Source organism: Haliaeetus albicilla, chromosome 2 (genome assembly GCF_947461875.1).
Source record: "Haliaeetus albicilla chromosome 2, bHalAlb1.1, whole genome shotgun sequence".
NCBI classification, from domain to species: domain Eukaryota; kingdom Metazoa; phylum Chordata; class Aves; order Accipitriformes; family Accipitridae; genus Haliaeetus; species Haliaeetus albicilla.
In genome coordinates this window covers 14,826,339-14,842,978 of record NC_091484.1, presented here as the reverse complement: position 1 = coordinate 14,842,978, position 16,640 = coordinate 14,826,339, and the positions used below count along the sequence as shown (strand labels likewise).

Sequence of the window (16,640 nt, the reverse complement as noted above, 5' to 3'; positions counted from 1 at the left end):
AATGTTTTCCATTCATCTCTATTAAATATGATAAAACTGATTTTCAAAATGCTTTAAAATTCTGATACAAACTTAAATGACTTAGACCCCCTCTTAGTCTGATGCCATCCTCTCTTCAGTTACCAAAGGCATTAATGCAAACACAGATTTGAGAAAAATGACTGAGAAATCTCCATGTGCATCAGCAAGGTGGTGCAGAGGTCACGGGAGGGAATCCTGCATGATGCAGCATGCTTGTAGGATGCTTGTTCTCCTGGCCTCCCTTGTAGACATGACCATACTTTCCTAGATCCCTTTCCTTTTGCACACCAAGCTTTTGTATCCCAGCCTGCCTGAGGTGGGTCTGAAAACGTACTTGAAAGTCTGAAATAGATTTTCCTTATGCCTTCTTATAAAACCTCTGATATTCACATCTTTCACTATGCAGGAATAGGTCAACCCCTCAACTCATCAACCTGACAGTTTCTGCTCTGCAGTGCTCCAGGTTTTTATTATAGTCCTCCCAAACTGTGAAGATGAAAAAAAATTAATATACAGTAATTATTCTTAATATTTCCTCTTATATGCTGGGGATGGTGAGTTGGAGAACGTGTGGGGGTGTGACTGTAAACTAGTATCTATACATAAGATAGTTATGTGACTTTGACTTGTGTTATTTCATTCTGCTGTAGTCAGAGCAGCATACAGATGGAGTATGGTCTGCAAGATCATTTTTAGAGTAATACTGTAGAATATTTAAAATAAGATTCCTTGTATTTCCATTCATCTGAAATGCAGGTACACCAAATCCAAAGTAACTTTCAACATTAAGACATTTCTGATGTTCCCCAGTGCTCATGATAAATAACTTAAATGAGGTTGTTTATAAAGCTAATGATCATGAACTTGGCATTGTTAATGATCTATAGATAACAATGAAGATGCTTTCATATGAGCTAATAGAAATAATAGAAACTTAGATATTCTTTGATCTATTTTGTCCTATCGCCAAAAGAAAGATGAAGCCTCAGCAATCATAAATACTCTCCCTTGTGGCATAGGCATTTCATCTTGCCTTTATTTTCCATGGTATAACCTGCAGAGCTTGACTCCACGTTGCCCTTTAAAAATAACTTTTAGGTGTTCTTATATCAATCTAAAACCTGTGAATGGTGCTATGATTGATTTGCTGAAGACTGACATTCATCTATAATAGATTCAGAAGAGGAAAGAAGAATGCAGGTGTTCTCAATCTTTACTCCTCAACTCTTTCCTGAAAATCTCCAGTGTGATTTTGAGGATAATTCTGCCTTTGAATCTGTTATTGTCAGGAGGGCTGAGTCAGTCCTTCATAGATTATTCACATATGACATCTTTAGACTTCTATTTGAGAATTTATATCCCATTCACTGCTTGAAAATACCACCATGAGGGATTTTATCTACATGACATGTCCACTGGACTGTTTTTTGTGTGTTGGATATTTGAAAGTCCATCTGGTTTATTAACATGCAGTTGGTTCTATCAATCTACCTATACTACTATTATGGAGAAAATAAAATTTCCAGAGCATGTATTAGTTTTGAGGATTTCAGAGTTTAAATAAATGCTCCCCTTAGGTGTGATTGCCTTGTCAATATGCTGCTCTGTGTATTGGAGCTGTAGGACACTGTAGAAGGACGTTAGAGAAGAGTCTGCCATTATTTTTTAAGGTTTCAGACAATAGAGAACTTTTTGTTGGAAAAAGAGGGATTTAATCTCGCTATCTTCCTGTGGTTCTCTGGGGTGTATCAGTAAATAATCTATGATGTTCTTTCGTGTGTCTGCAAGCACGCAGGTACAGGACAGTCTTTAGGCACCTGACGCCTGTACTGTGCTAAAGAACATTATTATTAGAACAAAGGAATCAATCTTTGCACTTGCCTTTATGCATATAGATACGTGGGGGGGTAATATATGTATATTTTATATATATATATATATATATGCAGTGTAAGTAGCATATGTAAGTGATCCTGGAGAAATATATTTAGGTGAGAGTCATTATGTATGTGTGCAATGGTCAGATACTTGTAATCACTTTGATGGTGAGGAAGGATGGGTTAGTTTATTAATGTACATCTTAAAGGAAATAAGTAAATGTAAATAGAAGAACAGGAGTTTAAATATTTTAAATATATTTAGAAGTACTGAGCAAAGGTGAAACAAATATTTTCATATCAACAGCCAGCCAGTAGGAGAAATTAATTTATATGGACCAAGCCCCATGTTACTCTTGAGTATTATCATCTGATTCTTGGTTTCCCAAGCATGAAATCAAGGAAATATTTTTGGTCTACATGATGCTAAACAAATTAAGAGAAAACAGCTGTAATGTTATCTAACAGAACACCTAAGAACAGTGTTTTTTTCTGGATTTTTGCTCAAGCTATTCTCCAAGCCAACCAACCCGTATGACATATCTGTATACTTATGTATTCCTACATAGAGTAACAAATGAAAATTTCCTGTGATGGAGTGGTATTGCTTCCATTTTATTTTGGAGAACTGAGACTGATAAAACTTGCTTTCCCTTTCAGTCTGCAACAAAGTAGAAATTGAGAATCTCTGGAGCCATAGTCTATAATTTTAATCTCCAGATAATTCTTTCTTTTTTTTGCAAATTCAAGCATCTGTTCATCCTTTCCTGTATCATTCTCACTAGCATCCTTATTTTGATTTTGTTTTTAACACACAGTAGTTCTTTCTGTCCTTATGAAGGAGAAGTTTGCAAGCCTAGTGACCTTGATTCTGCGGTGAAGGAGGAATGAGACAAGAAGCTATGAACTTGGAAACTTTGCTGGGGTTTTTGTTTTGTTTTGTTTTACGGATGGTGGCTTTGGTGTATAGGTCTCCATAGCTATATAGGGAGCAGTGCTGTTGAGCTTGCTGCTTTGTAACTTCTTAGTGGCATGACATGAGCTTGCCTCAGGCATTTATGTTGATAATTAATTCATTAATGCCAAGAAGGGGTGGCAATTTCTTGTTCTTAAAACTCCCACACAGCGTACCTTGTGTTTGAAAATAGACTGGAGTCAAGGATCAGCAAAACAATAAAAAAGGTTCTAATATTGAAAGCTATGGGGGGAGCATAACAAATTATCATGCCCTTGGTAGTTCTGAAAGTTTAGTTGCCTTGATAGGCATGTTATAAATACCTGGAAAGTAAAACTCCTGGCCTGCTTTTTCTAAACTCATATTCAAATGTATGCATCACATGACTTGGTTGATTGAATACAGGGCAAACAGTCATCACATTAGATCTTTTAATTTTGTAGTATCTAATGAGGAATGAGATTATCAATCTAGGCATCTGATATTATAAGCCTAATTATCTGTATTAATTAACATCTTCTATAATATACCTCAGGGATATTGTTCTGAAATCATTCAGCCTGGGTTTCTCCTGCATGGCATTCTGCCTTTAATTTAGGCAAGAGTTCGAAGGTAAATGAGTGACTTTCTTTCCTCTTAAAGATAAACCAGATCACCTTTTTCTTTAACTATGTGTGAATGTGAGAGAATAAAAATGAGAATTTGGGTGAAAGGCGTGGAATAATGGCAGCTGCGTAGATCAGCATGATGTTTATTATACCAAAAAGGTAAAGAGTAGAATTACACAGTAAGCATTTGCAGACTTGACCTCATCAGTGTCTCCAAACCCTGGTGAGCTGACCAGAGCACTGCAAACCTGAGCATACATGTCCATTTCAACTGGAGTCACTGGATGGTGGGTTTAGATCGTATATGATGACTTCAGTGGTACTTGAAGTTATTCTGAATCTTAGAAGTGCTTTTCCTACTGTATCAGGAGGGAAGCATAATGGAGATATAGGAATGCATCAGGATGCAAGGTGACAACCATAAGTATTGGGAAGGAATATTTAGTCTTTTATGTGTAGCATGGCGTAATTAGTTGAATGGATGTTTCAAGGTTTATTTTAGTTCCCCCTGAAGAGGTGTTGACCCTAAAAAATGAGGATAAGGGGCATTTTGGGTCAATTGTCTCATCCGGTACAGGAAATGCATTTTCTTACTGGATCAGCATACTATTCATCTGAGAATACTGTCCCTCAAAGGGTCATAAAAAGGCTGCATAAAAAGGGTCATGCCTTTGCCCATTTATCAACCATCAGAAACATATCTGTTCTCTGAGCCTGGATGACTTGCTGTGTCTTACTAACCATTCCACAGAGAACTTTGGCAGTAGACAGAAAGAAATGGGAGAGGAAAGACATAAAATTTTCATATATTGTAATGATAATATTTTAAAAATCAAATTACGTAGAGCCAATTCTTTTGTGTCAAGGAGCATTTTATTAGTTCTACAGTGAAGCTTTTGATAACACTTTTTAGTTTTATGAAGGCCTGAGGATACTGAGAGTGGGGGAGTGAATGTTTTTGCATAAATCTTTTATGCTGTCCATGTAAACTGTCGGATTAAATTCCAGCAATCAAAAGGTTAATGAAGTCTGAACTTTAAGCTGAGAATCGCAAATTGATGGCCAACTTCTCACATCAAGCTGTCAACCAGTAAGATGAGGGAACAGGAGAAAATACCTGTAGTTGCCGGTTTGAAGGTTTCTTTCTCCAAGACATTTCTTTGCTTCGCAGCTCCCAGAGCCAACATGCCCCTTCCTTGTTATCACAGAATAAAAGGATAATAGGAAATGGTGTAAAAGATTTTAAAAATTAGAAACGCTGAATTTCTCGAGGCATACTGCCAAGCCTCTTTTTGCCTGTGAGAGCCTTTGGATCAGACCCTTCAATGGGACGAACTGAGCCTGACCACAGGTACTGGGGACTGGAGCAGCCCACAGGAAGGAGCTTGGCTCTTTTTGCAGACCACAGAGGATGATTTACCTAACTGAAGCAGCTCCTTAAGGTACCTAAAAAGAGATGGGATGAGTCTGGACACAAGTCCTTGGCAAATGTCCACCCCTCAGAAGCAGTGCACAAGCTTTATCCAGCCAGCAGTCCCTCTACCCAGGAGTAAGGATGATGAGTCCAGAAACGAAGTTGGCTCTATTCTGTTGCATGTGGCAGGCAATGTTTACGCTAGCAGGTGCCCCTCAATACGTCTATAGTAACACAGAAACATGATAAAAGGGAAGATGAGTAAGCTCTGCTTTGCTGTTGCAGACTAAGGCATTTCAGGATTTAATTATACTACAGGTATATAAATTCCGGAAACATGTTAATGCTCCTGTGATTAAAATTATAGAGGCCCTAATTGAAAAAGCATAAACCGAATTGAAGAATTCCTAATTATAGTTTGCATTGAGGTGTTAATTTCCTCCATAATGAATGCATAATTTCTTGAAACTAGAAAAGGGGGTTGCTGCACCAGTGCGTGGGCTGCAGATGGAATGAAGGGATTATCATAAATGCAGCCAGACAATTCAGAAGAATAAACCTCTGCAGCCATGATGCTATTCTGCCTCTCTATAATTTTAGTTCTCCTTGCACAGCGCTTTTCCAAAGCAAAAGTCAGAGCTAGGAGATGGTGAGGGATTTGCTTACTGTGCAAAAGGAAGGGGGAATAGGACTGGTTTACTTAAAAGTAGTCATGGTGCAAGAGAGGAAGGTGAGGAGAGAGGTTGAGTGCACAGTATTTCTAGTGGAAAGGTCAAACAGCAAAACAGAAGAGGAGGCAATGCCAACTTCCATTGTCACCCACCTTGACAGGTTCCAAAGTAACTACAGGAGCTGATGTTGATGCAGGTTGAGGTTTTTTCCTGCCAAAACATACACCTTATATTTAATGTTTTCTCTTGTATCAAAACTACGCTTAGTTTTGAAGGAAGTTGGTGAACTACAGGATTATCAGATACAACCTCCTAATGTTTCAATCTGTCCCGTTCCCTCTATGGTGGAGGTAAAAAGTGTTTACAGATGATGATGGACTAGCTGCACGTTGCTGCAGAGAAGTCCTTGCCCTTGGGACTTTCCTTCTCCCCTTTCTCCATCCTCAGTTTTCCTTTGTTCTGGGGCAGGAGATGTTGTAGTGAAGGTACCGTTTAAGACCTCTGCCTGGTGTCAGAAGCATGATCACTTTGCACTTTCTGAAAAGCACAAAGTGTCCAGAAAAGGTGAAGAGAATCTGTCTGATACTCATGCAGCTTCAGGTGCTAAAAATCTGTATTACCCTTACCCAGGAGAGCTCATCTTTTCTATTGTACATTGACGATGTAACTGTGAGTAGACTGTTACCTGACCATATGGGGCTTGTCTAGTAATGAAGTTTCTCCTGAGGTTAGAAATAGAGCAGGTTTCCCTGTTTTGTCTTGTGTTTTTCTTAGCCTTTTAGTTTAAAAAAAAAAACAAACAACCAAAACCAAACACATACAAACCCAACAAAAATACTTTTCTAGTGTTTTCTCTTAAAAAACAAATAAGATTCTTATGTGCAGGTTTTCCCTCTGCAGCCTGGTAGCTATGGTTGTGGAAAAGGGAGAGAAAGCTTTGAAATCCAAAGCAGATTATGCCTGCATCCAAATGGACCTAATTTCATGGAAGCCATTGGAAATACCCAAATTAATTCTGACTGAGAATATGCAAATATACCCATCCCCTTGTCCAAGCCACCACTTTTATGAAGGACATGGCAGAAGGTATTGGGCAGTCTCAGTAAGGGCATGCCATAGTCTCTCCTTCTCCTGCACACTGTTGAAAGAACTACTTTGGTGGCTCTTGTTCTTGAAACTTCCTTCTGGTCTTAAACCAGTGATCACTGAGGATGACGACAAGACCTCAGTCAGTGATGCCTGTTTAATGCTAAGCAACATTAATAAAAAAGGGGTTGGGATTTTTTTTGTAGATCAAACAGACGGCAGGTGGCTCAGGAGGGAAAAAACACCTCCAAAGCCACTAACATTAGCTCCTGTTGCAGCAAAAGCTGTATCTGTCTGCACTCATTATCTTTAATCTGCCAGCGCAAAATAACATTGAACTGGAGAGATAGGGACTGGGCCTGTTCCACTGGGAAACAGCAGCTATTACGTCTAATCTGTGTTGCAAGCCAGGTCAGGCTTATGGAGATGGCTGAGATAATGGAACACAGAGCTTTGAAATGCCCTCTGGTTCTTTATTTTTTTTCTTTCTTTTTTTAAATTTTTATTTCCAAGAAGATTAAACTGAGATAATTTAAAGCATTTAAAAGAATGATGCACATATAATACAAGTAAATAGATGCAGTAGCAGTGTTCTGGTGGTCTGGGGATGGAAAGGAGGTAATTTTGTGAGTATGGATAGCATCTTTTATTAGACCAAACGATACAGCTGGGAAAAATGGGCTTTTAAGCACACAAATCCTTCTTTTTGGTAAGTAAATACTGACTGTCAATACAGTTGTCTTTTTGACAACTACTTACTTTGTGCGTGTTACCACATTGCTCTTTGCTGTGCACAGACATTGCAGGGATGATTAGACTTGCTCAGAACTATATGGGAATATTTGCATTTTTAGATTTCTTTCAGTAGGTGTCCTTCCTTGGAAAGATGCGGTCATTAATCACTCATAGAAGAGTAATGGTGAGTGGATCATTATGAGGTTGGAAGCACTAATTTTAGTATATGTATTTATGTATAGATACACACATATGTGCATACACACAGGTGTTTAGATGGGCACACGCACACAGCTGTTTATTTAAACCGTCATTACACCTGCTTATTGGCACAACATTGTTACTGGCGTTGGTGGAAGTTTGACAATCTGTTGTGTATTTTGTGCGGTGCAGTTCTGAGAAAGAGGCAGTCTCCAGAACACCTCTCTTTCCCACTGCTGTCTGCTCCTCCTTCATCTCTGCAGGTCACATGTCAAGTCATACCTAGAAATAGCATTTTTTTTTTTAATTTTGTCCTTTTGAAAGACTTTGTAGGATTAGCATGTGTTCAGGCTGGAAACTCCAGACTCCATTAGACAGGACATATTGGCTGGTGGGTGGAAGTAGGAATATTGGACAAGAATGTGGGGATTTGTTTACATACAGCTGATACTGTGTGATACTGGGCAAGTCACTCATTGCATTTTCTCTGTGCCACTCTTTATACATCTGCAATGGTGGGGTAATTATTTATTGTACCTCAGAGGTCTGTCAGGATAAATGTCTACCCATGTAGGATCTGAGGCCATGGGACATTACATTTGACATTACCACTTCTTTTACAAAAAAAAAACAACCAAAACAAAACAACAACAACAACAAAAAGCAAAAAACCTGGCTACTTTCTAATAGATTTTTCATTTTTTAGTCTGTTGTGGGAATTTTCTATAATGCTGCAATATGACTGCAAAGAAATTTCTGACAAAGTATTCTGGCCAAAGATAGCATTTGATATAGTGATGCTGGCAGGATGCTTTTCTACAAATACAAATATTTTGTTTGGGTTTGCCTTTTTTTTTTTTTTTTTTTCTTAAGCTTGACAGAGTGCACAATTCCTTAAAGAGATCCCGCCACCTGTCCCACAGGTAGGACATCACAGTTACTGATACTGACTGGGGAGAATACAGGACCATATCTCTTTTCTATACAGGGAGCAGGCAGTCTTTAAACTTTCTTACTTTATCTAGAGCCCATTTAAATCACTATAGAAATTTAACAAAGCTTGAAATTTTGGCGATAAAAGAAAGCCCATGTGAAAACTCCGACTCCAGATAGTATTATCCAAGTGTGAAATCGTTACCCTTTGTTTCATGAATTTCAGGGTACAACATGCTTTGGTAGTAAATCTAGACTACTGAACTGAATATGAGACTAGAAGAAAATGTGAAGAGACTCTTACCAGCCTTCTTGATTAAATGGATTACATTATTATTGGCTCTTTCTCAGCAGGTTTTTTTCATAGCAATGGCAGTAATTACCATCTCTTCTTTCTGTGCCATTTTTACAAATTTGGCTGAATTTGGATACTTTGTTGGTATTCTTCAACTTCAGTGAATGTACTAGAAGAGTTGGTTAATTTAAATGAATGTTAAAAGAACACACAAAAATAACTTCAAAATGAAGGATCTGGTGTGAATAATTTTGAAATATGAGAGACTATTTCCTCGAGTAGCATCACTATTATAAACTTTATTTTTGTGAGTACTTTGCAGATGCGAACAAGCTGATTGATGACAGTGCAGCCCAATATTAGCAATGGGCTAGTTTTTGAATGTTTGAAATAGCCAAGCATATTCCAGAAGATGACACTGCAGAACCATCTCCTTTTTTTCCTATTTTCTGCATAAAAAAGTTTATTGAAAGCTAACCTTAACTTTAGCATATTGTATTCTGCATGGAGCTGTTCCAAAGCATAATGGGAACAGTAGCAATCTTTAATTGATTTTAATGGGTTTTGAATCAGTTCTTAAATGACAGAAAATTGCAGAACAGTGCACTGGGTCCTGTATGTACATCCTAGGTGGCTGTGAAACTCAGTTCATTATGTTTTGTAGATTAGTTTCAGAGCTTCTGATTAAAGGTACTATTGAAGATATTAAGGGTGATCTTTTAGAACATGTGAAGTAGGTAACTTAATTCTCAGGAATATATTGGCACCCATTTGAAGCCAGAAAACTTTATGAACTTGGAAACTGTCTGTGGAGTCGATTCTGAATGCCTGAACGTTTGATTACAGGATTGCAGGAGGAGCCTGGTGAGGAAATACTCCCCATTATAGCCAAAGGAAAGTGGTGCTGTAGATGCAGTGTATGCTCAGAACAACGAGTCTCAGCATCAGGCTTTATGGCAGTTAGCCATTTAGTTCTTGTAAATATTAGTAGAATTTATGTTATATAAATCTTTTTTAGAGTTTAGTGGTTTTGGGTTGAATTTTTTACAAAATCCCTTCTGTGCGAGTTCATGGGAGGGCTGGAGGCACACTGTAAGAAGGATCTCATTTACTGTTTAATTTCACAATTTTTAGACTAAGCTCTATAGAGTACTGACAAATATTTATGGGATATTTCTAGCTTCCACCCCTATTATATTTCCTCAAATTTCCCATTATTTTATTTCTTATTGTCTATGTGGCAGAATTCAGGCTTTTATTTAGATAACTTTAAGAAAGAGAAAATAAAGATGTTGATGCTACTCTTCTGTCTCAGTTTGCATCACTGAAATCAACTTGGCTGTAAAACAAGCATATGCACATTCAATAGCTAATGTTAATTCTAAATGTCAGTGTCACGCAACACATCAAGCCCTCTCCCATTCCAGTATCATGGGAGATGGCTCCATGCTGCCAGAATAAAGGTGATGAACCTTCATGGATATATACAAATATATTTACATTGGCTCAACCAAATTTAATGGGACCATAAGTTAAAAGGAGGACCAGATAATAAAAAAGCTAATGTTAAGTATCAGTAGCCTGGATTCTGTGACTTAACTGTTAACTTAAAAAATGAGCTCTTAAAAAAAAATAAAAAAAATTGGCTGGTATCAGGTCTGCCATACTTAAATAACATCCAGGGGAACAGGTCTGAGGGTGTATTTCCAGTGAACATTTCCAGTGGGCAAGCCTGGTTGTCCGATGACTGAAGTTCTATCTGGTTTCTGTAGTTTGTTGCAGAACTCTGCAGTAGGAAATCAACACTTGCTATCTGGGGCTTCTGTGTGATGCTTGGGTATGAACCACTATGCTGACAATGCTCTTATGGTCTTAAGAGCATGCTTCTTAAAAATGTTTGTATTGTAAATAAGAGAAAAGAAGCTGAATTGGTTGTTGGCCCCTGTAATTATTGTAGCTTTTAACCTGTTCATATGCACCGGATGCCTTTTATTCACCTCTGTGCAGCATTAACTCTCGTGGATTGGTCAGATAGTATTTGGGTTTGATTTTCATGTTTTTGGATAGCCTTTTCAAAAGTGTTGAATTTGTTAATTCCACAGAGTAGGTGCAACAATAGAAACTCAATGTCCAGCTCCATGTCAGCTGCTACATCCCACATGCCTGCAGTCTGAGATGACACAGCTATTAGAAGATGCAAGTCTCTTCCATCCTTACTTCATTTGCCCTTTTTGTCCTTCTTTCTTTGAATTAAAATAACTATTAATAAGGAAAACTCTACCCTTTGGTAATATCTTATTTCCTGTAGCCTGTCAAACAGTTATTCTGAAAGTAATGTGTTCATTTGAGCTAGAAATGAGAAGTTGCTGTAATCTGTAGGGTGAACTGCAAAATCTGCTCACAATAATCTGCTAAAAAATGCACTGCGAGATCCGGCTGTACTAATTGCCACTTATTTTTGTTCCCCAGGAGAAAATATTATTGGAAATAATGTATGGCTGATAATATATTTATGTGTTAAATATTAAAATTAAATGAAAATATATGAAATCTTTATATGATACATTTAAGAAAATTTAATACCAAAATTGGTCCAGAGGGAATACTAAGCTGCAGAAGCATTGTTTCTTTTAAGCTTTAATAAGTCAGGTGAGGGGATGTCATGGTTTAACCCCAGCCAGCAGCTCAGCCCCATGCAGCCGCTTGCTCTCTCCCCTGCTGGTGGGATGGGGGAGAGAATTGAAAGAGTAAAAGTGAGAAAACTCTTGGGCTGAGGTAAAGACAGTTTAATAGGGAAAGTGAAAGCTGCACATGCAAGCAAAGCAAGACAAGGAATTCATTCCCCACTTCCCATGGGCAGGCAGGTGTTCAGCCATCTCCAGGAAAGGAGGACTCCATCACACCTAATGGTGGCTTGGGAAGACAAACGCCGTCACTCCCTTCCTTCTTCTTCCCCCAGCTTTATATGCTGAGCATGATGTCCTATCATCTGGAATATCCCTTGGGTCAGTTGGGGTCAGCTGTCCTGGCTGTGTACCCTCCCAACTTCTTGTGCCCCCCCAGCATCCTCACTGGTGGGGTGGGGTGAGAGGCACAAAAGGCCTTGACTCTGTGTAAGCACTGCTCAGCAGTAACCCAAACATCCCTGTGTTATCAACACTGTTTCCAGCACAAATCCAAACCATAGCCCCACACTAGCTACCATGAAGAAAATTAACTCTATCCTGGCCAAAACCAGCACAGGAATCATTGTAAGGTTACAAAGAAATTAGAGTCCTTTTCATACCATACCATTATCAGGGGTATAGTTAAGATTTTACCTTGTTGATAAGTATCATGTCAGGATACCAAAGTGCACCAACCAGATGTTGAATGCTATACGGAAAGCCCTGACTCAGCTTTTGCCCTCCACATTCATGCACATCCTACTTCCAGAACCTGAGTCTGGTCTAAATACATGGCTAGATCTGTGGACAAGTGCTTCCTCAGTCCCTCCTCAAATCGTGCTGCAAGCAGCACGAAAAGAAATCAAGAGCAGGGGAAGGAGAACTCTAACAGCGCTTAGAAAGATCTCAGTTGCACAGAAATGGGCTGCGACTTGGAATGTTGATTATCCACACTTGTGCTTCTACACTGAATAAAGAACTCATCATTTAAAAGATTACCTTGTAGATGATGATAAGAGCACATTTTCTTCCTCTGCAGACAACATTTGTGCTGCGGTGACCATTAGGGCTGGTGCTTTTATCAGTGATTTAGAATGGAGCTGTCAAAAACTTTAAAAAGCTTCTATTAAAGTAATGTGGATTTATTTATCTAAGACCTGTGAAATTTATCAAGGAGCCCAGTGTTGGGAGTGTGCAGCTGCACAACAGGACAGTCAGCTCCCCGGCCTTCTAGGAAGTCAGGCATTCGGTTAGTAGCACAGATTTTAGAATCCCTAGAGGGGTCTCTGGAGAGCACAGCTTATGGATGTTTGGGAACCAGTCCTTTCCTGTCGTTTATGGGGACAGCAGTGTTACTTGGCTGCAGTGAGGTGGGGTGGAGTAGCTTAGCACTAGGAACGCAAGAGCTCTGCTTCTATTGCCCTGCAGCATGCACATGTGTGGATTTGATTGCAGTGCTTGCAAATGTAGCTGAATATTAAACATTGAAAAGTAGTAGTTAGTTTTACTGTATCATCTTTCAGTTTATTGGCACTGAAGTTATTATATAGCATTGGGAGTTTTAATGCTCTGCTTTTGTTGTCTCTTTTAATATAATTTCAGTGTATGACACTGAAACTTTCTTTTATCCAGCTGGGCATTTGCAACTGATGTATTGATTCCTGATGTGTGCAAATGCAGTGTTAGCTGATACTGGCTGGAAGAAGTAGCTTTGAAGCTTGAGATGGGGAGAGCCCCAGGAAATCCATGTTACTGCCTACCTGGTAGCTAGAATAGTATTAGAATAGTTTGGGTATCTCCTCCTTATTTCTATTGTCCACTTTTTTTTCCTTCCCTCTAGCACTTCTTTTTGGAAAACTACTCCTCCTTTCCCTTGATTGTAATCACGCTGCTGTGTATTACAAAATTGTCAGTTGTAACAAGTTGCAAATGGTTGACCCTGCTCAGCACTGAAAGAGAGATGTGCTTGCAGCTAAAGTGCTTTTGCAGGCCAAAAGGGCAGATCCTACTCACTGAGTTTATTTTGAGTTAGTGCCTGACCACTTTCTTAGGGGTCATAATGTATCACGGAAAGTTATCATCTTCTGAGCAAAGTTGAATTACTTTTACTCTTTTGAGAATTGTTGCAGTAATGGAGATGGTTTGGCCAAACTTCAGGGTGGGTAATTGCGTGCTTGCTACTCAGAATTCCCACAGGAATTTCATCTGGATGTAGAATCATTGGCTTTTTGCTCCAATTAAAAAGCAAACAGTTATGACAGCATCTTAATGCTGATGGTGGTGGGTGTGGAAGCACTCCACTGGGTAATGCAGAGAAGGTGATCTCTGAAAATGCCCTAAAAGCAGTGAGGAAAATTCTGCTCCTAGGTGAAAACAAAACATGAGGAAAAGAGCATAACCTGAAAAACAAAGATATGGCACAAAAGAAGAAAAAAGAAAATGAGGCTGTACCGGTCTGTGTACTAGTTAGGGGTCAACTGTGAATCCTGCACTTCTGGAGGGTCTAGACAGATCAAAATACTGGGATCAAAATATCAGAAAGTGAGACCCAGAGTAATCATTTGATAAGGAAACAATTTCTCAGAGAGATAATCTTCAGTACAGAGTAGTCTTTGAAATCAGCCATGCTCTTGGCCACCTGACCACTTCCTTTGAGAGTAGCCACTTGATCACTACCAAATAGCTGAGACTCAAAGAGAGTGAGGCTGAAGGATGACAGTCACCAAGTCCAACAGGTAAAGCACATAGAGATGAATGTGCTGTGTCAGCTGGTGTGAGCTGGGACATAAAGGAAAAAAATGCCAAGAAAGCAGTCAGTCACTCATCCTAAGTTTCACCAGAGTAGGTTTTTTAGACAGAGGGAACAATGACAGCAGTGCTAGCTCAGATACTTGTTTCATAGGAAAGGAGATGGTATTTGAACAGGAGATTAACGGGGTTTTAACTTGAACAAAAATGGGACATCTATTACATTTCAGTTCAATGCTCATGAATGTACTGTTGTGCTTCCAGAGACACCTCAATTTATTCCAAAAGAATAAACATTAAAAATAAAATTTTAGGTCATTAAAAGAGTGAGTTATCCCTGTGCAAGGAAGAAGTGCGTTAATGGCTAAGTAGGAACATGAAAATGTGAAAGAATACAGGCAAAAGAGTATCCGTTATTAGGTTGGGCCCCTCACTACAGGAAAGACATTGAGGTGTTGGAGCGTGTCCAGAGAAGGGCAACCAAGCTGGTGAGGGGCCTGGAGCACAAGCCTTATGAGGAGTGGCTGAGGGAACTGGGGTTGTTCATCCTGGAGAAAGGGAGGCTGAGGGGAGACCTTATTGCTCTCTATAACTACCTGAAAGTAGGTTGTAGCAAGGTGGGGTTCAGTCTCTTTTCCCAGGTAAAAAGCAATAGGACAAGAGGAAATGGCCTGAAGTTGCACCAGGGGAGGTTTAGATTGGATATTAGAAAAAATTTCTTTACTGAAAGGGTTGTCAGGCATTGGAACAGGCTGCCCAGGGAAGTGGTTGAGTCACCATCCCTGGAGGTATTTAAAAGACCTGTAGATGTGGCACTTAAGGACATGGTTTAGTGGGCATGGATGATGGTTGGACTCGATGATCTTGAAGGTCTTTTCCAACCTAAATGATTCTATGATTCTATATGTATCAAAACTCTCGCTCGTGATAAAAAAAGAGTGCCTATACTGGTGGATCATATGTTAGAATTGTCAAGGGAGAAACTGAGAATGTCTTCAGAGGTAAATAAGTCCTCTAATGATTAAGGAAAGAGTTCAGTTATCTGGCAATTCATGTCCCTGGGAGCTTCCCCTTCTCCGAAGACAGACAAGTATATAGGCTTATTGCTTGCAAGTGGAATAACCAAGAGAATGAGTATCACCCTTTGGACACTGTAGGGCTAGGGAGATAGGAAGAGGGAACCCTTGGCCTCTGTGTAGGCTGAAAGGAGGTTAATATATATTTATATGTATATATTTATGTATATGCATAAAGGAAACATTTTCTATAATCAGAAAATACAAGTGTTTGGGATTGGATAAAATAGAAACCAAGAATTTTTAGCTTAGTAGGCATGTGGCAAATGCCCATAGAAGTGTCAGCTATAATTTTGCACATTACTGATGCACAAAATGACAAACTTTCCCAGTAGTGTAGATTATTATTGCCAGAGAGAAGGGTCAGAATAAGAATCTGCAGCTAGTCTGTTAGTAAACAGTCTCCAAAATGGCAAGCTAAAAGTTTCTGTTGCTAAGCTGAGGAGAGGGTTTATGTTAAACAGGCTTTTGCTTACAGCTCTCACTACGTCCTCAATAAAAATACTTAAAGTGTTGCTGGAAAACCTGCTTACCTTTTTAAGAATCATAAAATAAATATCAGAGAAGGTATAAAATATTTTATTAAAGCCTCCAATGAGCTGTAGAATTGAGGAAAGTTTTCCAAATTGCTGACGGGACATCATTAAAGGCTGCAGTCTGTACATCTGGTGGGTGCTCCTGCTGTATTAGCAAACGCTAGTAGCAGCTTGTGTAAGGACGACTTCAGTATCGAGCAATTCATAAATTGGTTGTACTTGTAAAGATTAGTTGTTTTGTTGTCTAGCAGTGGGAGCCAAATGATTGCCAAGTGATTCACTGACCACCTCATTGTTAATGGTGAGACTGCCAGAAACCCGCAGACTTGAAGTAACAGTTAATTCAGAAGCATGAACTAGGTTTTGTTTCACTCCTGCTTGCTGAAGGTGCCAGAACTTCACTTCCCACAGAACCATTGATGAGCTATTGCTATGCTAGAAATTTTTCAGACCAATCTTTCTGCAACAATGAGCCTGTGAAAGCCGGGAGAATGATACACTGCTGGCTGTTTCCAATCTTTTAATCGATCTCCCCTGTCTAACTAAACAAAGGACCAGTCTCACACAGACAGGTGAGGGCAGCACATGTGAATATCCTGACAAAAAGTAAAATGACTGCAGTGGTATCTTTCTTTGTCAGATGGGTGAGTGGTGTTAAGCAGACAGTAAACCTGCTGCATCTATAGCAGCATTGAACTTAAGGGCTTTGTTAACTGCCTGAGGAAAAAAAAAAAAGCAGAGTGCATTTGAATGCCTTGCAACCTCTTTGAGCCTGAAAGAGTAAGCTAGAAGTAACAAGATTGCTATTACATATCACA

General features: G+C 39.2%; 1 protein-coding gene across 6 annotated transcripts in view; it reads left to right on the top strand.

Annotated features, from left to right (window-relative positions):
• Nucleotides 1-16,640, top strand: part of PTPRT (protein tyrosine phosphatase receptor type T) — a 501,782-nt gene that overhangs the window by 382,487 nt on the left and 102,655 nt on the right. The window lies entirely within an intron of this gene.